Source organism: Patiria miniata, unplaced genomic scaffold (genome assembly GCF_015706575.1).
Source record: "Patiria miniata isolate m_02_andy unplaced genomic scaffold, ASM1570657v1 HiC_scaffold_17, whole genome shotgun sequence".
In the NCBI taxonomy this organism is placed as follows: Eukaryota; Metazoa; Echinodermata; class Asteroidea; order Valvatida; family Asterinidae; genus Patiria; species Patiria miniata.
Genome location: NW_024037055.1, coordinates 11973975 through 11998796, shown reverse-complemented (window position 1 = coordinate 11998796; position 24822 = coordinate 11973975). Strand labels below are relative to the sequence as shown.

The following is a 24822-nucleotide window of genomic DNA, read 5'->3' as shown; positions in this document are numbered from 1 at the left end:
TTTTAATTTCATCCGTTTCTTCATGATAGTTTTTTCTGTACAATTTTTACCATAATTAAAAGGTTTCCAAGAAACTTTTGAATACTATTATTGCTTCCAAATGATGCAAGTATTTAAAATAATAATGGCCTTTCTTGCATTACTTCTGTATTATACAGTTGTGCTATAGTGGTGGTCTGATTTATAGAGCGCCACCATAGTTTTCTTTTGCTCATTTTGACGGCATGCTTTGTAGCTGATAGACCCTTGTAACCCTGCCCCTCTGATAATAGAGTAGAATAAGTTGCACATTTGAAACAGGAAGAGATATATACCAACAACTCCAATTTCTCATACACCGTTGCTCGAAGTGCAAGATTTCATAACGGAATGAAAATTAGTAAACGACATGCGAGGAAGCGTCGTTTGGAATAAGAGAAAAATAATACAAAATTAAGTCAATAATTGGGATTTTTTTGTAAAGGAAAAATATCAAAATGTTTGCAGGAATGATAGTGAGATCTGGAAGAATTTAGACTGGAAACTATATTTTCAATGGAAAAGGGGAGTTTCACCGTATATAATGAGGAATTTAATTAGCAAAATCACTATCCATTCGATGACGCTAAGCAAAATAATGTAAAAGCTGTGAACTAAATTGACGAGGAAATATGATTGATTCACATGGAATTCAGAAAATGTCACGTCCACACTAGAATTTTCAATTTCAGTTCCTGGTTTAAGCACAGTTTTTTGGTTAACAAACAAGAAACTGGGTTGATTTATTCGGTCTACTGACTACCCTTCATCCAGGCGGCTAACAGAAAAAAACTCCCTATTATTTCCCGGTTTCCTTTATACTCTGAAAAATGGTTTTCGTTTAAATTTGGGTTTTGTGCGTGAGCGTCCATGCGCGATGCGGTGATATGAAAGTGCTGTGAGGCGAAGCCTGGAACAAACAAGCTGTTCCTGCATAGAATGGGTTAGTTTACCACCATCCTGGGTCACGGACGGAGGATGAACCCTGTTCTCACTTGGTTGCGTGCCAACATAATTACGGGATCTAATATTTAACTGTTATGGCATCTCCCAATACGTTGCTGTATAAATTTTCAAAAACTATTCTGTCAAAATCACAGCTGTGATCAAGCAAGCAGTGATCAGGCCGTGGAAACCTTTAAGAAAATTCTTTGAACGCACGCCCTTAAAGTACATGCTTAGTAGCGGATCCAGGAATATCCAAAGGGGTGACTATCGGGCGGGGGGGGGGTGGATGAGGCGTTGCAGTCAATGCATTTTTAAATATCAACTGCCTGAAGTAGTGAATCCAGATTTGCAGTATTGAGTGTTGACACTATTCTTAATTATCTATTAGCAAGGCGATATCTGGGCATTAGCAATACGAAACTATCATTTTGTAGACTGCCGACAACTTACCACCCAGATAGCGATTAACCTCATTGCTACAGCTTCCCTTTGGTCTCATAGCAGTACTGCATAACAGGAAGAGCATTTCGTAAGCGGCCTGATGGTGGAAGTGAACTGTCGTGGTTTAGGGAACATGAACAATTTAGGTTTTTTTTAACATTGACCATTTTTTTGGTGTGGGGGGGGGGGGGTAACTATGCTATGCTATTAATTAAGTGTATTCACTTTCTTTGTTGTCTCTCTGATACTCATTTTGTTTGTGTTATGGTTCAAACAATATACAACATGTATGCACATTCTCCATGGCTTATGATATTGAGTGGACGATGAACGGTGTTAACGTTGGTTTCTTTTGTTGTTGTTTTTCTGCTATGACAGGTTGAAGACGAAGACGTTAACTCCTCAGTCATCAGTGTTAGCAACACTGCCGGAATCTCACAAGACATTACGCTGTGGCTTGACTTTCTCAAATAGTATGTATAGGCGGTGACTGAGTGCTTTTGCATCCCTTGCAATCCAGTATCTGCCATCATAGAAAAGATACACATTAACAATTATGATGAACATCATCATCTCGCTGGGTACTAACATTAGGATGGTTTAGCACTAAAGACAATTGTAAATGTTGCGATAAGATACTAACTAAATTAATCCGTTTAAGAATTGGGTACTCCTGAAAACGTTATTGTCATTTTCTAATTAATACATTCGTTCCCTCAGCGGACATTCAAATTTCTTATTTTCATGAATCGATTGAATTATCTTTAGTTGACTGTATAACTCGTTGAAACGAAAAACAGTTGTCTGACTTTAATGGCGGCTGTACAAAGAAAAAGTGTTACCCCGCCAAAATGTAATACCCAACTTGGTGATTGATTAGAGAAGATACCGCCGGTTGATTAATCTGGCAGAGCAAGTACTTGTCGACCAAACGTAGTTTGTCGGGCTATGGACGCACGATATCTGGCAATTTTTAACGATCTCAAATGTGGTTGTTCACTCAGTCTATATGTCACACTGACCACGTAAACAGCTGGTGTTCATTTGTGGAAAGTTTGGACACGAATACATACACAGACAGCAGTGAATTGCTCTGTATTTCACAATATTATAGGGAGAAAAAGGCAACTTTTCATTATTTAACCCATCGCCACTCCAGCAATCTTTTTTACTCCGCTTTGGAGACATGCTTTCTGGTACTTCTCTGGCGTGTTTTCCCTTCACAAACACCCACTCCAACGCTATAGTATATCACAGCTTATAATCTGGAAGGGCAATGATTCTATCAAAATATGTTTGTTAACAAGGTTACATTTAAATAATTATATTTTGATTTTTTAATGCTTCAGTTTAATTGAAGGGTTTTTTTTAATTTACAATTGGTTATAAACTAAAAGGCAATTATTTGAATTCATCCCGAGAGTGACTAAATGGTATCAGGTGCGTGTTCATTTTCGCAACTTTGTTTTTGAAAACATGGCATATTTCCAGAGCCTTTTTCTTCCAAACAATTTAACAACTATTTCAAAATGCAATACAAAAAATAATATAAAATATTATTAGTGATAAATAGACAATGAAGGGCTCCTGGACCCCGAGGGAATATAGGTTGTATTAAACAGAAGAGTATTTCTGTTGAGGTGGAGTATATGCCACAAATCTAAACATGTATTTATATCCATTGTCTCCTCCAGATGACAGACTTTTCACAACTTTATATTGCGTTTACTTATTTTTATCAGTAGTCCATCCCGTGCATTTTAAAATGTTGACTGAAGCATTTCGCGGTTGGTTGGTGGAAAGAAACTAAATTGTTGATTATAGTTGTGACTGAAGATTTACTATGCAGGTCATGATGTTCAATCGTAACAATAATTTCTACGAAATTGATAAGAATCTCAGGAGTATCATCCTTTTAATACAAAGAAGAAACTGTTTTGTATTGAATAAAATCATGAGAGCTGTGCTTAAGCAAAAGTTGACGGAAAACTGATGATCTTTATGCACGAAAACTGCAAGGTTCCTATCACCATTTGTTTTCACCCCGATTTGTTGCATTAAGAGGTGAAGTAGAGCGTGCTAACTTCATTTATAGGTGGATATTCACTCATAAAACAAACGTTTCCTTTTTTTCCCTGTCCTTTGCTGTATTCATTCGTGTAACTTTCGTTACTTGCTAATATAGAGGACGGCATATTTTGGTAATAGCAGGCAACCATGTCAGATCAATCAGTCAAAGGGTGGAGAAGAAAATGCAGGTGGATGCCACCCTTAATTTTGACCCTAAATATACCTAATTTGCATAAATTGTTAATCCCTGCAGTGTAATACATTTATTCCCATATTTGGGTATATTCTTTATTTTTTTATTTTTTGAAAAGTTTATTTTGGTGATTCTAGTTACACCCCCTTACTTAAATGTTATTTTCTTAAGCATGTAAGTGACATAATAATCACGAGGACATAGTAACATCCAAAATGACTACTATTATACCCAAACTTGCGCGCATTTTACTTTGTCTCCAGATATCACCAAGTAGTCTTGCCAAACCTCAGTATTGATGAGCTTCAAATTCACCAAGTTGCTTACTGCCACAGTTGCCCTATTAAAACCTTATGGGAAAGCATGTGAACAATGATAACATTGTGATATTTGGCTCAGCAAACAAAAACGGGGGAAAACGAGCTTGCTGTTCGTAAACTGGGCTTAAATTAAAAGAAGGGTCGCCTAACATGGGATACTTGAATAAGTTCAAGGAAACACACCCCCCCCCCCAAAAAAAAAAAAAAAAAACATGTTTGTAATAATTATGTCAGGGTCAAAATGTTTTCTTTCCCGTTAATTTTCTTTCTAATCATTTAGAGAATTTCCTTGAACTTTTTTCAAGTCTCTCACATTAGGCAACCCTTCACTAATTAGGCCAATTAACAGACACCTCGTTTTGCCGTTTTTGTTTGCTGGGCTAAATGTCACAATGTTATCATTGTTCACATGATTTTCCGTAAGGTTTTAATAGGGTAACTGTGCCAGTAAGCAACTTGGTGAATTTGAAGCTCATATACTGATGTTTGGCAAGACTACTTGAAGATATCTGGAGACAAAGTAAAAGTCGCCCAACTTTTGGGTATACTAGGAGCCGTTTTGGATCGTTACTATATCCTAATAATAATTCAGTCGCTTATATGTGTTAGAAAATGTTATTGAAGTAAGGATGTGAAGTAGAATCACCAAAACAAAATTTTTAAAAATCAAAATATAAAGAAATGATCTAGCATGGATGCCAGCTATTACCAAAAAATGCCGTGAAATTATTCTCCAGGGTACTTTTCCACATTTGGCTGGCCTACTATAATGTGTCAGGGTTTGTCGGAAAGAGCACACATGCCGTTTATACCTAGCCTTTTGGAGTTTTTCAATACCGATTGTATACAACAATAACCACCCGCTGGCGTGTCAAATTTCAAAAGGGCCTCATGAAAACCGCTAATTGTGTACAATCTACAAAACAATTGTAGCCAATAAAAGCCAATTCAAAGACTTCCCCAACGAAATCGTTATCACCTCTTGTTTGAATAACTCTTATGAATAGATGGATGGCTTATCATACTCACTGCTTCCCTCCAAGAGCTATTCCTAGCAACCCATTGACTCGTGTGCATGCAGACAGATATACTTCAAATAGATGATAAACCATACTGTTGTATTTGTCTAGAGGCTGTTATTTTGATAGAACTTGTTGTAGTGCGTTTCGATGCGCAATTTCTTATCGCGCTGAAAACAAAACAATAATCTCGCGATTTGTTAAGGTTGGTAAAGAAAAGCATTTTATGAAAAATAAAATTCGATTTTATTATCTGACAAAAAGTGTGCAGTGTCGTGTGCCAGGAAAAAAAAGAACGTTCTGAGGTCTCCGACTGGCAAAGGAGAGCTGTGAGAAAACAGTTGAAATTACCGGCGCTTGAAAATCAGACGTTAATTAATAATATGTACATAAGCAAACTGTAAGGGTTTTTTTTATCTTGGCTTGGAATTTATTTGAGATAAAGTTTGCTATTGAAGCGAGTCCACAACGAGTTAAATTAATTACTTTAATCGTTCAGGTTCGTCCCGTGTTGTGCAAGATAAATTAATCTTGACAACATGACAGAAGTCGAACGATTCAAGAATTCAGATGGTTTTGTTTCTCCCGTATCTAGGGTTTTAAATTATGGGCAATTATGCTCGAAGAGGTAAGGAATGAGACCTAAGAAATCCCAAGAAAACGGCTTTTCTAAGGAAAATTCCGGATGTGATTAAAGTAGAGATTGGAGACCAAAGCTTTTGGTTGTGTCCAACTGGGGAAGCGTGTCAGTAGATGTAGAAGGCGAAGAATAAAACTGCTCCGGCTGCCTCTCTTTTCGGAAAACAAATCTTTGTCTAAATGCATGGTTAGTTCACCACCGAAATATTCCTATCAACAAGTCATTTAATACTGACGGAAAACGTGGATGGGACTAATTCATGAGTGGTTTTGGGATCTTTAGACAAGGAATTTTTTTCAGAGTTATTTTTTCTCAAAAAAATGTTAATTGTTTTGCTGGAAATCCAGTGTATAGGCATATATGACAACTTGCCATGAAAAGAATTTTTAATTTGCTGATCCTGATTGTTAATCAGTGAATTTTAAAGTCACCAACGGCTTGTCAGATTGGTGCTTTGTCCTTGTCGATATAATTTATTTTTAAAAATCGCCTTTTTTGTAGGTTTTCAGATATTTAGGCAAACTCTTCGTTGTAACCCTACGGTACACAACGAACACAAAACTGAACTGTAAAATGTTCATATTGAAATCGGCATTAATGGCTGATACCAAGTATACCGTGATGTCCAGTTAAAATTAAAATGAAATTAGTCGAGACATTTTAATTTTGACTGTATCTTCTACGAATTTCAGAATATTTACTGAAACCAATCCAAAGTTTTTAATATGTTTGTAGAAAGACCGTATAGAAAGGGGTTCAATCTTGCATCTCAATAAAACCACACTTTCATAAACACTATTTAATTAAAAAGACCTTACAGTGTGCACAATGAGCCTCGGGAGAAGCTTGGTGATCCTGGACCCCTGTGTATATTAGCAGAGCATAGATATATCAAGCGGAACTGGATCTTGCTGAATTTGGACTCTGATCATAGAAATATTGAATTTCTCTCCGCCTAGAGGCGGCAAACTCGGAACAAACAATGGATACGTTACCCAGGGGAATGACACGTTTCTCCCGTCCCTGGCCAGCGGACAAGCGCTGCTTCGTGCTTGCGGGAGGTGACAATTAGGAGTTTGCCACCATAAATCAAATATCATGTCCTCCTGCTTCTTTTCATTTTGAGAGGCCATCATCAAAACGATATTACGAAGAAGCAGAGAAGGATAACGGTATAGAGGAATGACCATCAAGAGATACAATCTACTAGGAGCAGATACTTGGGGTATTCACGAACTAAAGGACACGGGGGAGATCGTGTGGCAATCAGGCCAAATACCCAGCGGATGATGATGAGCTGTGAAGACTGCAGAAAGATTTTTGGACGTCAAAAATGTCATGAGCTACTGGAGTAGACAAGTTAATTCGCAAATGCGCTGAAGCAAGCATCGAATGCAAGAAACCCAAGCAGTACATAGGCAATGCTTGGGAGTACGAACATTTCTGTCGAATATTTCGAATTCTGTTGGCGTTTCGTCGTTTGAAGGATGAAACGCCTCTAGAATCAAAGTATATATAGAAAACACGTTGAAGAAATGGACAAAATTGCCTCGATGCTTGGTTAAGGTTCTGCGCGTGCGCTCATCAATTTCAATTTAATAGCGAACCTGTCTATGGAGTGAATGGCGAAAAAAAGCTAACATGATAACAAACGAAGGAAAGAAAATAAATATACAAATGACAAATGTTAAGACGATTTCAGAAGTGGATATTTTGTAAATTCTGTGACGACAGAGGACAAAAGAATTAAAATGAATGTAGGTCAAATAACAATGCCTTAAATTTCTATATGTGTTAGTAATTAAAACGAGGACTGACAAACCGTTTAGCCCACTGTCACCCGGTTTACCCTACTGCTGCATTAGGTTGTTTTATCTCAACATTCAGTATTCAGTTCAAATTTTTACTCGCTCAAAACTATATTTATTTCACCTGTGTCAAACATCCAATTTTGAATGCATAATACATTGTTTTTCTGCACACTTTGAATATTTACGTAAGTGTTTCGTCAACAATTAAAAAAAAACAGGCTCCAGGTTTTCAGTTTTAGAACAAAAGTTGCATGAGTTTGTGAACGGTTCATGCGACAGTGAGGCAGTAAATACGTGTATCTCCTGTTCATTAAGGTTGCAGTACATTGTTTTGGAGTACATACATTTCCAGCATTTGATATTTATTTACTTAAAGCACTAATGTAGTTCTCTCGCTCTCATGTAAGTAGGGTATGCCTACGGTACATTGGCTTCATCAGGCGGTATGCAGGATGTATGGACCGTCGTCAGGGATGATAAGCAGTCTTTATTGAGGCAGGAGAGTATGCCAACACGTGTTCGATATCCAAGCCGTGTGCAATATTTGGAGACTCATGCGAACCCAGCCACCAGGGGGCTGCCTCCTAATAATTACGACCTTTAACTAAGAAAGATTGGAGTTCTTGTCTGTATACTCTATCAGTTGATAAAAAAAGTTCATGTCACCTTCAGTAGATTGCTGTGTTGTTCATTGCCCAATGCGGGAAAAATAGAACAAGGCATAACAAAATTACGAAAAAGTGCAGTAACAAAAAGTGCAGTAACAAAAAGGCAAATTTGAAACGCCTCAATTACGTCTTCGTAAAATGATAAATTAATTTTAGATGTCGATCTAAATTTTAAGCTTAACCTAAGTCATTTTTGGTTTCCCGAATTCGTCATTCTTCTCAGGCAACAAGCATACTGAATTAGACCTTTCTTTTGTAACGTCACAGTCGTAACTTTGCGAGTGGTTGGTAAAGTATGGTTGGCCATCATTCCAAAACAAAAATTATAATTCACGAAGATTTTCAAATACCACACCATGGTTTTCAAACACCATAGCGTGTTTAATATACTGTACAACAAAAAGGACATTGTCAAAAATAAAATGACGAGTACATCCTCTTCAGTACAGAGGGCATATATCTTGCCTATCAATAAATGTGTATCCTCCGCGGAATCTCCTAAAAAGTTAAGATGTTGGAGGTAAATGTAATGTCTGATACCTCAGAATATTGGCAAGGATCCAAATTTGCTATCAGGAAATGGCTATTAACTCATTATCCTTTTTAAACGACTTTTGGAGAAAACCCTATGCGCCATTCCATGATAACAGAGAGATGACCTCAAGTTGAAATCATTCCTTAACTTCCTCATCGCTTTACGATCGATTTATTGTGTTTTTACAATATTGACAAATGAGAGCAGTTTCACATTAGATCAGAATTTTGTAAGTAAAATGTCCATTTGTTTACAATCAATATGGACGATTGCATTGCAATGCGAGTAACCGTAATGCGATTAACAATAATGCGGCCCTCTAACGCTAAAGCTGTTTTTCAATCTGTTTTTTTCCGATTCGACATATACCAATTTTAAGCATGTCCAATTTGTGTAAATGCCTGACCAGTTTAGCCCGCGGGCCGGGAGGGGCTGTCGAGGGGTTCGACCGAACCCTGGTCGCCCTAGCTTATTGTATTTACGTGGTCTAATGATGTACACTAATCGACAGGGCGACTCATGAAGTGCACAATAAATATTCTTCGGTAGGACTAAAATGAGCATGACACGGTATATGTTGCGTAGGTTGACGTCCACTCTCGCCGACAAGTCTCATGACAATGAATGGACGATAAAGAGAACTCATTTTTACCCTCCCATAATTCTGAGCCGGAAGAGGGTGGGGCCGGGGGTGGCACAGGGAGTGGGGGAAAGGGCTTATGCCCCCTGTACCCCCTTAGTTGCGCCACTGTTCCGAGCAAGTTCCATGTCGGTCGATTTTGTTTTCACAAAACTGAGACATACTAACTTATATAAAACCACATATCACTGACGATGAAAGGGAGTCAAAGAAGGGGTTTCGAGAAATGGCTACCAACTCTTTAATTTTCCTTCTAACTTTCGAAGAAGAAAGTCTTCAGTTCATGTTATGTTTCTATATAATAAAAAAAATCGACAGCCTGAGCGAAAAATAAATCATATGGAAATAGCAAGAATAACAAATCTATGAAAGAAATAAGTCCAATGAACCCATTGTTTGACAGACTGTAGCCAGGAATTCATGGTGTTGATGAAGAGAGCATCAGCCAGCGGAGAACTCGGGGGTTGTATTAATAGCTCAGGGATAGATAAATACCGGCTGTATTCAGACGAATGAGAGCGGCAAATCAACTGGCGTTTCCCCGTTGGTATCGTCTCTCACTTGCGATCAAGTAAATCGCCCGGACTTATTTGTCCAATAACACCCGTATCTGTTGCGATCGACAGCCCCTTTGAATGGGGGAAATTTCCCGGCATTGTGCCAGCACCCGCGCGACCTTTACTGGCGAAGAAAGCAGCGTGGGCCCGGTCGATATCTTGCAGCGTAGACACCGGGGATATACGGAATCTGATACGACAGCCATTATGACATTCGGGAGGGAGACCCTCCAAACGGCCATATTGCCTTCCCGTTTCTCTCTTGACGTTTCCATGGTAACGGTGAGTTGATACTGTATCGTGGTATATCCTTATAGTTTGCAGCGCTGTTCGCCCTGCCACCTCAGCCTCGCTACGACCTACACCATTGATACCACATTATTAGATATTAAGCCCGTCTTTATTGTTATTGGCATGCCGCAAAATCAATAGCAATATTGGGTTAGGCCCAGAACGGATTGCACGGGGGAGAGTGCAAATTTTGTCGAATTGATTCTTAGACCTAAATCTTGATTGGCACTAATTATAGTCAATATCAGAACACGTGAACTATATATGAGGACATTGCATTCAAACTTGTCCGTTACTCCGAATAATCTTAACCATCAAGAATCTTACCCGGAAATCAGCATGTGGCTCATGGCTCACCAATTTGGGGGTTAAATGTTGGTATTTAAGTATTTCAGCTAAACTTGTGTACTGGTCGCACCCGGAACTAATGATGAGGATTAACTTTTGGCTTGTTTTGCTTGTTATGCATTTATATTGTCTTGTATTATTATTTTTTTAATAACGATTGTAATTGAAATTCTGACGCTTTGTAGAGCTTAATACCAATGTGATTCGAAAGTAGCGCTTCACAATTATTCTTCCTGTTCGACAGGCATGGGATTAGTTTTCCGCAGCATCTAGAAATCAGCTCAGTATTGTTCTCTATACACTGATATAGGTACCCATTTTATAGTCCTGGGTGGAGAGAGGTGATTGTGAAGTACTATGCCCACGAACACGAGCATTATCATTGAGGGAAGTCAGAGTAGCGTAGAGATACCTATCCTCGCTTTTCATCTCGTGACAGGTGTTTGAATCCCATCTAGGGCGACAAATGAATTGGGTTTTCAGTCCCAATACCTGACTTCCTAGGTTGTGTTCGTCGGTTTTCCTTCTTCCAGTTGTTAATAACATTTCTTCATTTCCTCATCGTCTTCTGAATTACCTTCAGGCTTCCAAGCTACATTGCATTACCAGAAAGAATTAAAATCCAATAAACAAATGAATGGTTTCCATCAGGGTTTCCCCCCATTCAATTGCACATGAGTTGGACACCGTAACCATCGATTCCAGTACTTGATTTTCTTCCTTTTACGGGTTAATTCTTAGTGGTGGAATGAGCACGGATATAGCACATACTACCATACGTCCATCGGTTTGTTAACCTATCGGAGAACTATTCATTCGTACTTGACTTATGCTTGCTGGCGACGCCAATACGTACATGGAATCGCATGCCATTCTCATCGTGCTGCGTATTGTCAGTGAGACAAGCGCATTCACAGGAACTCGTATTTCAAGAAATCCCAAATTCAAACTTAACCTTGTCTGCCAAAATCATAATAATTATATATATGCAGCCATCATGTTACAATGATAGGACGATGGGTTACAACAACTTCCATAAGAAATGAAAATCAGCCAAATACAGGTCTAAACGACCTAATAAAGATGTATCTAATTCTCATCGTTTAGCTTCAAATCTCGCTAAATCAGTCCTCGTCACTAGTCTCTGCATGCGTGCTTGAAAGTTATGGCGGCTTGGTCGGTCATAAGGGATCCTTTAAATCGAGCAACTATTCAATGATTAAGAAGGAGAAGTTTGCTGTACGTGCTCCATGTCTAATTGGTTGTGGCACTACCCGCGAGCCGACGGATCGGACGGCCTGCAATCGTTGGCGTGTAGCCAGGCCGAGCTTGAACCGGGAAAGCGACCCATCATCAAACTCCCTACAAAGTAATCATTTCTGAAGTGTGCTTATACTGATACAGAGGCACACGATGATTAAGATTTAAAGGGATTCTCTAATTGTTCCCGTTTATTGATGGTGAGCCTGTATTTTTTTTATTAGTGAGGCTACAAAAATATGTAGCTATCTCACCATAATGTTCGATAGAAAAGAATTATGGCTCCATGTCCGTTCAGTTGTGATTGTCAAACTATCAAATTGCTGTGACTTAGATTGGTGTCCCGTACGTTCTTGTCGATTGAGACTTGAGTGTATCCGTTTTACCAAGCTTTCTACCGGAGTTTGTGTCATGAACTATTCTTCATAACAACGGGAATGCTTGATCTTCGCTGATGTAAAATGATGACGACCCCTACTAAAATATTTCTAAGCTGTGCAAATGTTTATAAATACAAAAATGTTATTGCATTATTACATTTTATTAAAAAAAAAAATTGAATAGATGCAAGTTGTTGAAAAAGACCACGGAAATCAAAATACTATATCGATTTCTTTCTTTTTTGTTGAGAAAATAGGTTTTGCACCTGTTACGTTTTTTAGACGTGAAAGTGTTAAATGCAACATTTGAATATCTTTCACATATTAAAACGGCGTTCAAGCGCAACAACAGAATGCTGGAATAAGGACCACACACCACTCAAAACCTTACGGAATGCTAAACGTTTTCCTTTGGGATGCCTACTACATGTACTTCTTTTTTATACCCTAATGTAAGGTGATCGTGCCTTCCCGATATCTCATTCTTATTGCATCTGTGAAACGTTCCTACTTATACCGCGATCTGTCTTTCTCTGGCGGTCCGTTCAACCTATTTAGTAACCGAATCAACATATTCAGTATAACTACTGCTTATTGCTCAGGCCCCAGAAAACGAGAGCAAAACCTTTACAAGCAAGAAATATCAATTTCATTTGCATTTCTAGAAAAGGTAGCACACAGATGTGTTAGTCCGTGCCTAGGCTTGAATCAGCCTAGCCCGGCTGGCCCTGTACCGAACGTGCCACATTGTTAGTGGGCCGGCAGTGACGGCGTGTTTACCTTCGCAAGAGTAGACAGGGTTGCCCTAACAGACGCATGGACTTGGAGCGAAGCAGTGTAAACAGTGAGTAGCTATCCTGACGTGACTGTCAACAGCGTAGAAGTACTATGACCTAGGTGAATAGTAGTGAATGCCTCTTACTATAGGCAGAGGTGTTACTTGCCATCACAGGTTCCCTATAGTGATTCTCTCAACTGGCACAGTAGCAGCGACCACATCTCGTTAAACATTTCCATTGTTTTCCAAGGTGCAAACCTTTATTCGTGTCATTCATGCCCATAGGAAACTCATTTAAGCTGAAATGTTAATTTTGATTTTTCGAATAACACATAGGCCTAAACGAAACAAACAAGTTCCCCCTCCCCCCCCCCCCCCAAAGGAGAACAACAACAAAATTGCACATTACATAACCATTCGTATCCCTATTTTTGGGGGGAAAACTTCACATGAGTATTGTTACATCAAACTTGCAAAAAAGGTAAAATGTTCCATCAATTATATCATAATGTTTGCGAAAAAGTTCATTCCCCGTGCTATTACCAGTTTCATCCCGAAATAGATTCTTTTCTAAATTGCTTTTTTTTCCTTCTAGCATTACACTAGTTATTCAATTTTGAATGCGACATCGACCGAAAAACAAAATCGGCCCATGTTTAGATATTGAATTAAACTTTCCACATTTTATAATTATTGGCCGCCAAACAATAATTCCGTTCGTGCGGGTAGGCTGGTTCCCGCCCAACAATCAGTATCGATGATGTACGGACCGGGAACCAGTCTGCTCAAAGCGGATCTGTTTTGAACCCAAAACAAAACCCTTTTTTCAAAGGGTTGCAGACGAAATAAAAAATAATGGGAAAATGAGGTGTTTTTGCTGGAATGAAACATACAAATTAAAAATTTATTAATGGAAAAAATATCGAATTTGTTGATGAGCACGTGGAACGCAACCCTAAATATTAAATTCATCCAACAGACGTGGTAAATTATGTTTTGTATAGTGTTTAACGATTATATTTTGAAGCACACGTGGTCTTCTTTTAGACTTGCATAAACGAAAAAAAAAAACCATCCGAATATGTGAACAAAGTAAGAGAACGAATAACGGCTCAGTATCCGTCAGAAAGGATGCCTAAACAGTCTTTACAAATATAATATCAAAAAGTAAATTTTTCCCATTAAAAAGCAAAACCATTCGGGGAACTTAGTTTTTGTAATGTGTTATAAAACAACGTCACACTGAGAAGCCGTGGCGTAATTCCCGGCCTACTATTCAGAAACAGTTCTTCCGAAATATTGGACCCGACTTCTGAAATTGTGTCGTCCTTGTTTCGATACTAATTAAAACAATCAAGCTGGTTAATTAAGGATGTCACCGAAGGTCATCCTGCGTTATTGAGACTGAAATACAGATGGACTACAAGAAACCCTTTTAAAAGTTCGCAGAAAACAATAACCCATTGGCAAATTAAATTTAAATGACTAATACTGATTTTTAAAATCAATTATATATTTTTAAGTTCCAATTCAAATTCCTTGACTGAGTGTTGCTTTCTCATGTGATTCAGAGCAAGCTTTACATTCGGAAAGGCCTGTTGTTTTAAACCATTAAGTCGTGGGCGGGTGCTACGCTATTTTGCATCTATCACAACAATATTTGAACGACAATTTGAAGTTGATAACAAGTGCCAGAATAAAAGTAAAAATCCTGAGATGTATTTGGTATGTTTAATTGGCCAAATGAACAGGGGTAACAATGATGTGAAGCTCTGTGATCTTAGTTAAAAGCTCTATGATTATAAGAACCCGTTATTATTATTAATTGAGTGGTCGGGCACAACCCGACCACTGTCTGGATTTGTTCTCAAAAATCTTCTTTCTTTCTTTGAGTGGTCGGGCACAACCCGACCACTATTTGGATTTGTTGCGATTAATCTTCTGTGTTTCTTTTTTTTCCCGGACAATAATTCTCCGCGGTATTCTCAAACGGTATATGATATGAACTTGTAACTTTCAATATATATCGACCCTCATCCGAAGTGGTGCATATTACTCTGACGTCACGATGACGTCTTTGGGTGTCAAATTATAAGCGATTTTTGGTCAAAATATGACAATTTTCCGTCAATTATAACTCATGAACAAAATGAACGATCACGCTCATATTTTGTGATCTGATGAACAATACCTTGATAAACGGTTTTGATTTAAAGTCAAAGTCGCTTGACCTTTCCTTCCGGGGCTACCGGAAGGTCAAAGTTAGGTGAATTCAAAATGAAGAAGTTAGCTTGAAATCAAAACAAAGCAAACTTTCTTCCGAACGGTTTATGGTATGATCATAAAACATAGTGTGAACTTGTACCATGGTACGAAAATGTTATAAATTTTGTTACGTTATCATGACGTCATCAGGTACCAAATTACAAGCGATTTAAGGGAAAATTTTGACAAAATAGTTTGCGCTATATCTTTTGAACCAAATAGAGTATCGTGTTCGTTTTTCGTGATGTTGTAGACTATGCCGTGAGAAACATTTCGTGTACCCACACATAAAACCGCTTGACCTTCACTTTCGGTGTTACCGGAAGTGCAATAAAAACGTCATATAACTCAAAAGTGGGAGCTTTTTACTACACACATATAAATTATGAAAGTGTTCAGTGAGGAATGTTAGACGCAAAAAACAGTGTGATGACGTCATCATTCGAAAGGGCGCCCCCAGCGGCACATACAATAGTGTTTGCTTTTTTTAATTTGAAAACGATAAGCTCAAATTTTACCAAATCGCCCCTTGATATTCTTTGATTAGCAACAGATACTTTGGCAAGGTTCCAAATTCATGACGTCATCGGACCGGAAGTTACTTCTATGAGAATTTGAAAACGATAATATTTTAAATTTAATTCTATCATTTGATTCATGTTGTATATATCTTCGTAGCCCAAATAACGATATCCCTTACAATGTTCACGTTTTGCTTCCAAATACTGTGACGTCATCAAACCGGACGTCAGGTGTTACGAATACATACAATTATATTTTCCATAATTCCATACGTTATTTAGCTTCACAATGAACATTTATCCACTCCGAACTAAATCGGTATCCACTTCCCCGTGTTTTTGAATAATGACATCATCAAGCCAGAAATAACTTGTATGAGTACAGAGAATGTTTACTAAAATTAATCACACCGTTAAAGATGCATTTTTTTGAAACAAAATAATTGATTGAACTGGGAAGGATTTACTTCTTGATTCTTTGTTCTTACATAAACATATTCATAACTCAACTTGGCAGGGTTTAATGAACAGATTGCCTGCCCGACCACTCTACATTTGTAACAACAAACGCGAACCTTTAGTTGAGTGGTCGGGCACAACCCCACCACTCTCTGTTATTGTTCTGGTAAATCTTTCTTTCTTTTCCGGACAATACTTCTCCGCGGCTTTTCTCCTAAACGGTTCATGATATGAACTTGTAACTTTCAATATATATCGACCCTCATGCCTAGTGGTGCATATTACTCTGACGTCATGATGACGTTATCGGGTGTCAAATTACAAGCGATTTTAGCTGAAAAAAGTGACCAATTACTTTCACCTATAACTCTTGCACAAAATAATCAATAGTGTTTGTATTTTGTGATCTGAAGCTGTTAGCCTGATATCAAACAAAACACAATTTCTTCCGAACGGTTTACGGTATGATCATAAAATCTAGTGTGAACCCGTACCATGTTACCAAGATGTTATAAAAAAAAATACATCATCATGACGTCATCAGGTATTAAATTACAAAAGATTTAAGGGCAAATTTTGACAAAATTGTTTGCGCTATATCTTTTGAACTAAATAGAGTATCGTGTTCGGTTTTTTTCGTGAGAATGTAGACATTGCCTTGAGAGACATTTCTTGTTCCCGGACACAAAACCGCTTGACCTTTACTTCCGGTGTTACCGGAAGCGCAATAAAAACTGAATATAACTCAAAAGCGGAAGCATTTTATTACAGACATATATTATGAATGTGTTAAGTGAGGAATGCCAGACGCAAAAAAAACCAGTGTGATGACGTCATCATCCAAAAGGGCGCGCCCTAGCAGCACAAAAAATAGTGTTTGCTTTCTATATTAAACTTAAAACCATCATCAATTTAATTCCATCATTTGATCCCTGTCTAATATCTTCGTAGCCCAAATATTGATAATCATTACAATGTTCACTTTTTGCTTCCAAATACTGTGACGTCATCTTTGTTCTTACATAAACAAATTTATAACTTGTCTCGGCAGTATATAACTAAGCGTTTATAACTAAACAAACGCGAAGCTCTAGTTATAATAATTACTCTTTTTGCTGCAATAGGGCGACTTTTCCATAGACTTGTGCACAAACCTAAACTGTCACCTAACCCAAGTTTACCTTATCCTTTTTTCCACGAAATTCGATATTATTACTAACTGGACCACGAGGAATCGATCTAGACGGTTTGCGACGGCAAAATTCCTTGTCCTAAGGTCGTTTTTACAAAAGGGCGACAGATTATGTCGCCTTAATAAGGTGTGTCGCCCTATTGTGTACGGAGTTAGCAAAATCTGTCGCCCTATTATAGCTGTTAGTAAAATTATTGTTATTATAATTATCATCAAAGATACACGCGGCCCTCCATGCCACCTCTGACCCGACGATGAAGAACCTTTTGGAAAGAATTAAGCCGATATTGTAAGATGGGCTGGATAATTTGAGGTGAGGATAGGCCTACTGTAATCTAAACTGCAATATATCCTGAGAATCTCACACCTGCAATGCTGTATCAGTCACCACTATACATATTGTGTCCCGAAAGCATATATGCAAAGTTGTTTGTTCAAAAATATCTCAGGCTGCTGAAAGCATTGCGCATGAGCAGGGTCCTTATAACGTTGAATTTAAAACACCATTTTAATCATTTTGTTGTGCAATGATCGAGTGATATCTGGGCTATATACATGAGACAACCTCCCGAATAACCCAATGCGGGGGGATTAAGACAACGTGAAGACTATGAATATAATATTTACTTATCCCATTCCAATAACATGGTAGATACATCGGTTAACATTCAACATGTAAATTCGTGCCTAATTGTAAAACTGTATCGTTTCTTTGATACATGTACCGTTACTATTCACAAAAGCAGGGGTGTCTCGTTAATGGTGTTTTCGCACTTTATCATCAACAATCAGAACTTTCTCATCTGCTGACACGTAGGCTAGGCCTGCCACTTGTTGTCTAGTTCATCGCAACGCGGGGGGGGGGAGGAACATTAAATGTTGCCACCTCCTTCCAACTTTCCGATTCCCACGAAAAATATATGGCTATAGAGAATTGAAAAGGACCTATCGCATTGTTAACATCTGTGCATACACGCAGTCTGTATGAACAGCGCCACCAATTGTCCAGTAGTGCCCAGCCGGAAAACTGAGGATAAAACCTTGACAAAAGTTTAGTCAAAAAATTCCCCTTTACCCATATATACACACACACACAGACTTTCAGAAGAATGCTGCTTCTGCAACATCACTCCAAAATCCGAACGGCAGCTTGTTGGACATCAAAACACGATGTAAAAAACGGCTCGTGGGTAGCTTTCTTTGAACCGAGGAAGAAAATACACCGACAAAGTGTTGGTCACTCCTGCATGTTATTATATTTGTGTTCAAAATAATGTACTTGCTCTTATTATAACATATTTGACAACACTGTGGTAAAGCTGCGTTTTATATTAGACATACATGTACATGAAATTTGCATTGGAATGATTATTTACCTACAATTATTATTGAGCTCACATATCTTCAAAGCTCATTAACAGAAAGTGAACTTGAACAGTTCAACAGTTACTATTAATGTACCTTTAATAATTTCAAAAGTTGGAAAGATGAACAATGGTATACAAGTTATTTATGTAACAGTGGTATTTGAAACGCAATGTTTTCCTAATGTCACTTCTTCGTTCAAATGTCTTACAAGAATTAAACCATTGTTAACTTTGCCTTTAAACCACCTACAATACATGTACATGTATATGCAATGTACCGTTACTACAGAGCTCGGTAGTTTCAATTTAATTTTTGGGGGATGGTATTGATCAATGTAAGAGATTGACCAAAAGAATGTTCTTAAATACACCGCAGCCCCCTCTCTTCACTCCGAAATGTGTGCTAAACAAATAAATATTTTGCTTTCATTAATTAAACTACCAAACAAATATTCCTATCTTTTTGATTGACGGATGGGGAAGATTGTATTGTTGGCAATTATCTCCACAATGTAATCTCCCCCTCTCAGATTTAATTTCAGTACGGATACGGCTAAACGAATAGAAGCACGTTGGACGTTATCTTCTTGATTAATTGCCGTATTTGTCCATCGGTTAAATTTCCTACATGGCACGTGGTTCTTAGCCGTCACGGCGCACGTTCAACTCAACGAGTTACCATACCTACCGCACCGCCATGTATGATGAACCGACCTGGACAATAAGGCCTAGAATACCCTGTATAGTCGCTGAGAAACAAAGGCTTCAACTAAAACTTCGTGTTTCAGTAAGTTACGGCGCCAGTTGAGTTGCCAAGTAAACCAAACTGACTATGATAACGGTGTTACAGGGGAATAAACTTGGTAAGAATCATTTTAGCGGCGTGCGCCGATGTGTTTATGGCATCTGAGAACTGATTCCTTTAAATGAAACATGAACCTCAAATGCAAAATATTTTCAGAGGAACCATTCCTATTTACAGGTTCGCATAAAAGAAAACGTCAATCTACTATGATGGTACTCCATTTGATGTCCAATACTACACTGACGAATGTAATGGGCGACGCTCAAAGTTAAACTTTGATATCTCTGTAAACTAGGCCTATACTTGTTAAGGTCCCCACTGCTTTATCAGATTTAAACCGGGCAGCCAATGATCTACTTACATTTTGTTCTCGCAATCGCTCAGAATGCACTGAATATTCCAGTGTTCAAAATAATATCTGTGAAGAGCAAAACCAAATGTTTAAATGAATATTAATAAATACCTTGGAGAGTTGATGGTTTCTGATTGGTCGAGACTCGATCACGTGGCCGGTCATTAACGGTGATAATGGACCGGCTTCAAAGATCAAGCGAATAAATGGCCCCTGAACCAGCATTGATCAAGCCCCGTTAAGCCCCATGCAAGCCAATGATTGGTCAAAATATAGTAACAGTCCTGCGGTAGCTTTTAACAATTGAGCACTGCACATGCGCTCAACCCCCATCGCGTGAGACTGACGCGCGCGTACGCAACACAGTTGCTAGGGATGCGTGCGTGCGCGCGCGTAAGGAAGTTTTGAAACGACATCGTACAGCAGTGCAGTATCCGGTTCGTTAGTAAAAACGTCATACACGCACGCGCACCGCTGATTAATAGCGCCCATTGGCTACAAACGCTCAAGCTGCGTTAACTTCCGGTTCCAATCGTGCAGAAAGTGCTGGAGGTGACGTCACACTAACGATTTATTTTCTTTTGAAACACTTCACCCACCGACATATTTACCTTTCCTAAACCAAGCATCTTTGTAATTCCGGACACAAGGAATGTGTAAACGAGATTTCAGCTTCCTCCATCAGGTAAAGATATGAAAACATTGTTCTAATTTGTTTCGCTACGGCAGCAGTTTCTGTTGAGTTTACGTCGTTATAGCTGTTAAGCTAAAATATGGCCCATGAACATGAACACAAAAAAGTCTGGAAATATCGCCGAAAAAAAGTCACAAAATTGGAGCATTTTAACTGTTTATTTCGTTATAAAGGTATTTATTAATGGGAATAACAGTGTGAGGATCCGGTCTTCACTGCGTGATAATGACCGGGTGTGGGGGTGACCGCTGTTAATGGACCTCGACTTCGTCTCGGTCCATTAACAGCGGTCACCCCCACACCCGGTCATTATCACGCAGTGAAGACCGGATCCTCACACTGTTATTCCCTTATTAATTTATTCCCGACGCAACCCATCATAATAGGTAGATTTTGTAAAAAATATATATTTGGTTTCGTTTAAGGGCGAACCTAGTTGATTAATTCATTCTTGATAATTTAGGGTTGAACCAGAACATCAATACCAAAATGAAAAATTTCAAGAGAAAAATGCTGAAATATTTATATCAAACGTTAAAAACATTATGTTTCACAAGAATGCATATCACTTATCCTACACCAAGCTAATTTCCATAAATGTATACTGCCACATGTATTTCTCACATAAAGAGTAGGTAGCTTTGATGTATGGGAGCTACGCGAAGGTAATAGTCAAAACTTACGGTAGAAAATAGGGTTTACCTATAAGATCGTTGTCGCCTTTTGTGTGACTTTGGAAACATAGGAACTTCGAAATTTAGTCCTTTTTTCTTTAGGTGTGACAGAGGTTTGCCCCGTAAAACCAGCAGGGAGTCATGGAAGTTTGGGCGAAGCCCTTGAATTATAAGACTTTGTGGGTCAATTTTTAAATTTGTGTTCCAAAGTGTGACTTTTTTCCTGTCCATGGACTTTGTAATTTGCCATTCATGTCTTAGTAAAATCTGTGCAAAACTTCACTCATTTATGATAACTAATAAACCAATCAATTATCTTGTTCATATTTTGGTCTCTGATAGAACATAACTTACAATGTGATAATAAAAAAAAATGCGGGAATTGAGTTGTTCGACTTTACTCAAATTTAATTTTGGAAATTAGTTTCAAATGCAAAATTACGCGTAAAAGTAATGTATACTTCTTTCTGGCAAGCAGTGTTTAGGATGAATATGAGACCATGTACGAACATTACAAGTATATGTTTTATGTCGTCATTATGACGTTACCAAATCCTAGTTGATAATGAATGTTTAAAATTGACAAAATGCTTAAGCTAGAACTAACGAACAATCAGATACCGTGATCTTATTTTCTGCTCTGGTAGATTTGAACTTCGGAACTTTTTTTGGCATCTGGGTGCAAATTAGCACGATGAATTATAATGTTTGCGGATAACACCATGTGGAAAGAAACCAAAAATGAGTCAGGAAGCCATTTTATGCATGTCTAAGGATATCATGTGTCGAAAGAATCGTGTGACCCAAGTGCAATGCGCATGCAACAGTTCCCTACTCACGAAAGTATCGAGAGTGGCACACTCGATCGCAGCCTTAATTTCAGCCAATTAAATTACTTTAAAATACAGTAAGGCGGCGTGTGAATCCTTTGTGGAATATATAGTGGGCGCGGCTGCAGCCACGTCCATAGGCACGTGATTTATTCCAGCCGTAGCCAAGTAAATCTGACACGGCCTTGGAGCATCGTATTCAACAAGAGACATTATGACATCATCAAGTACATGGCGCCCTCTAGCGGCTAGTTTAAAATAACAATTGCTCATTTCAAAACCGTAAGTCTAAATGTTATCAAATTTAACATATTTGATATGTAAACAATATCAAATAAGATTGTGGAGTTCCAAATTGATGACGTCATCAAAGCGGAATTTACTACAGGGAGAAGTCTAAGTTGATCAATTCATCCACTAAATTTACAGCAGTTGTGTCTAATGAATGGATCACCATTATTCAACGTACAACTACAGGAGCAATCTTGTTTTTGTACATCATGAAATTATTTACGAATAATGACTTAATTGAAGCACACCTTATGTGTATATCAGTTAACAACATACGAAGGTCTGCACTGAATTAACTTTTTATCATATCATTAGTTAGATTTTGATGTGCATTTGTAGATGATGCTAAAAATTGCCAACGGAATGGTCTTCAGGTGTTTGTTCTTAATCAGGGAATTCAAAATGTTAGGAAATTGTTACTTTTAGAAAAGTTTTGTTGTTGTTATGTAAAAGGGCAACAGATTGTTTTAAATTCATAACATTCAACCCGTGTATGCCATTGTGTTAAAAAAAGCCCAACTACTTTAATTGCCGTTATTGACATTTTGTACTCCTTAGCTCTATTTCCTGTTTCTATAAACAGAGCTCCTACTGGACTTTTATGTGTCTATTTACTCCGAAGATAAAATGAAATTAAACGTTTGCAAAGTATTGAACGTGAACTTGAACACGGGGGAAATTGTGACATGCTTTGACTTTTTTGGTAAAGTACAGAAGGACATGCATTTGTATGGGAACACAAATTAGAATAGAAAGATTACTATTGATTCGCCGGTGAGCAGGGGAAAAATTTAAGTTTATTTAATTATGATTCACCACGGAGGAATTCACATCCAAAGAAAAAGGTCTGGGAAATTGGAAAATCATATTTGTGGAGGATGAAAAGGATCAGCTGCCTGGGGCATGTATGTACGAAGGTAGTCAAGGGCATGAGCTTGACGAGAAACAAATGAAGTCTCCTGGTCAATTGTAAGTAAATCTAATTGGCAAAAACCCACACAAAGCCCCATACTGCACCAAGCTGGAACGGAACAATGCCAAGGAGGAAAATGCAGATTGCATGTTGATAAAAAAACATCCCGGTCTTTGCCTGTCAAGTCAGAACTGAGAACTATCTGCAGATTCCCTGGGTAAATAACATGACTCTGTACTTCCATACCGTAGAGTCTTGTTAATTTCATCATAATGTAACTTGCATGCAAGCCTGGGCGATATCGGGTTTGCGTGGCAATGAGGTGCTGTAATTTCAAGCTAAATATGTCTAATGTGAGTCTGCTTTATCCAATTTGTTCCTTCTTTTCCGATTTCTCCCCCTCTCTCACTGCTGGTTGTGGGTGGATGCAAAACCTCGACCGCTGTAATCATCTTAATGGCGAACAACGTCGGGATGTCTCGGTAAATAACCAAGCGTAGAACTGATGGAAACTCAGGCAGAAAGGACGCTGGAGCTCACGGTATGATGCCACGACTTGAGTCTTTAGGGACTTCTGCTGTATCCCTATCGCTCCATTAAGAAAGATTGCACGGAGCTTTTAACTACTCAAGTCGCAAGAGAGATCCCCGTGTAAACCGACTCACTTAGGATTCCAGCGACTTTTCAAGAAATCATCCCTATTCTCTACGGATTGAGCCTTTAGTTACCTTTCAAGTACGCTCTTCTTCTCAGAGTAAACGTTTCTTGAGAGGGAGCTTACTTGTATTGTCGATTTTTCCTTGGGGTAAGAATTTGCCCATTTTTGCAAAAGCAGAACCGTTTTGATATGAATGGCCACAGAAAGGTGCATATTACTCCACCAGGAATACAGAAATATAACAGCTTTGCAAAATTCTCTTTATTTTTGAATAATTTCTATATGCGTCCTCTGTAACCTGGTCATACACATACTATGTATTATTAACATTGATTTATCCCGACTACTCATGATCACTATAGTTACATTTATGCAAGCGTTTTCATGATGAGAATCACAATTCAGTAGTCTTCCTTACGAAGATTTTGCTTTTGTGGGGTTTTTTTTTCAGTCATGAAGTATTTGTTTGCAGAAGTCGTGAAATTTTAGTCCCCTTTTAGAGACAATCAAGCAGCGTTTCGACTGTATTTATAATGTTCATTATGTAAAAAGCACTGTCCCCCAATGATGGGATACAAACTGAAAGGTTATCAGCGTAATTGGATTTCCCCAGAGTCGTCGCAAGCTACTTTGATGTCGCTGTGGAATATCTTATAATGCGCACCATGCTAACCAATTAAAGAAATTACGATACAATACCATACCTTGCCATCTTCGGGAAGAAAAATTAAACTTTTGCTTGACCTTGAGTTTCTCCGTAATTCATTTCGTTGTCTTCGATTTTTTCCCCCGTTTTCTCCTGTGGATCGCATCCCCTTAATTGGATGCTTGTATGTATCATTGTCATCTCCCCAAACGAACCTAAAAAGCTACGAACGCCAAAG

At 38.3% G+C, this 24822-nt stretch overlaps 1 long non-coding RNA gene across 2 annotated transcripts in view; it reads left to right on the top strand.

The window, feature by feature from the left end:
- LOC119723838 overlaps positions 1–3537 on the top strand; it is a 40254-nt gene extending 36717 nt beyond the window's left edge. For both annotated transcript variants that reach the window (XR_005270587.1, XR_005270586.1), the window contains one exon: positions 1786–3537. This is a non-coding gene — a long non-coding RNA (uncharacterized LOC119723838). The remainder of the gene's footprint in view (positions 1–1785) is intronic.
- Positions 3538–24822: the final 21285 nt, after the last annotated feature.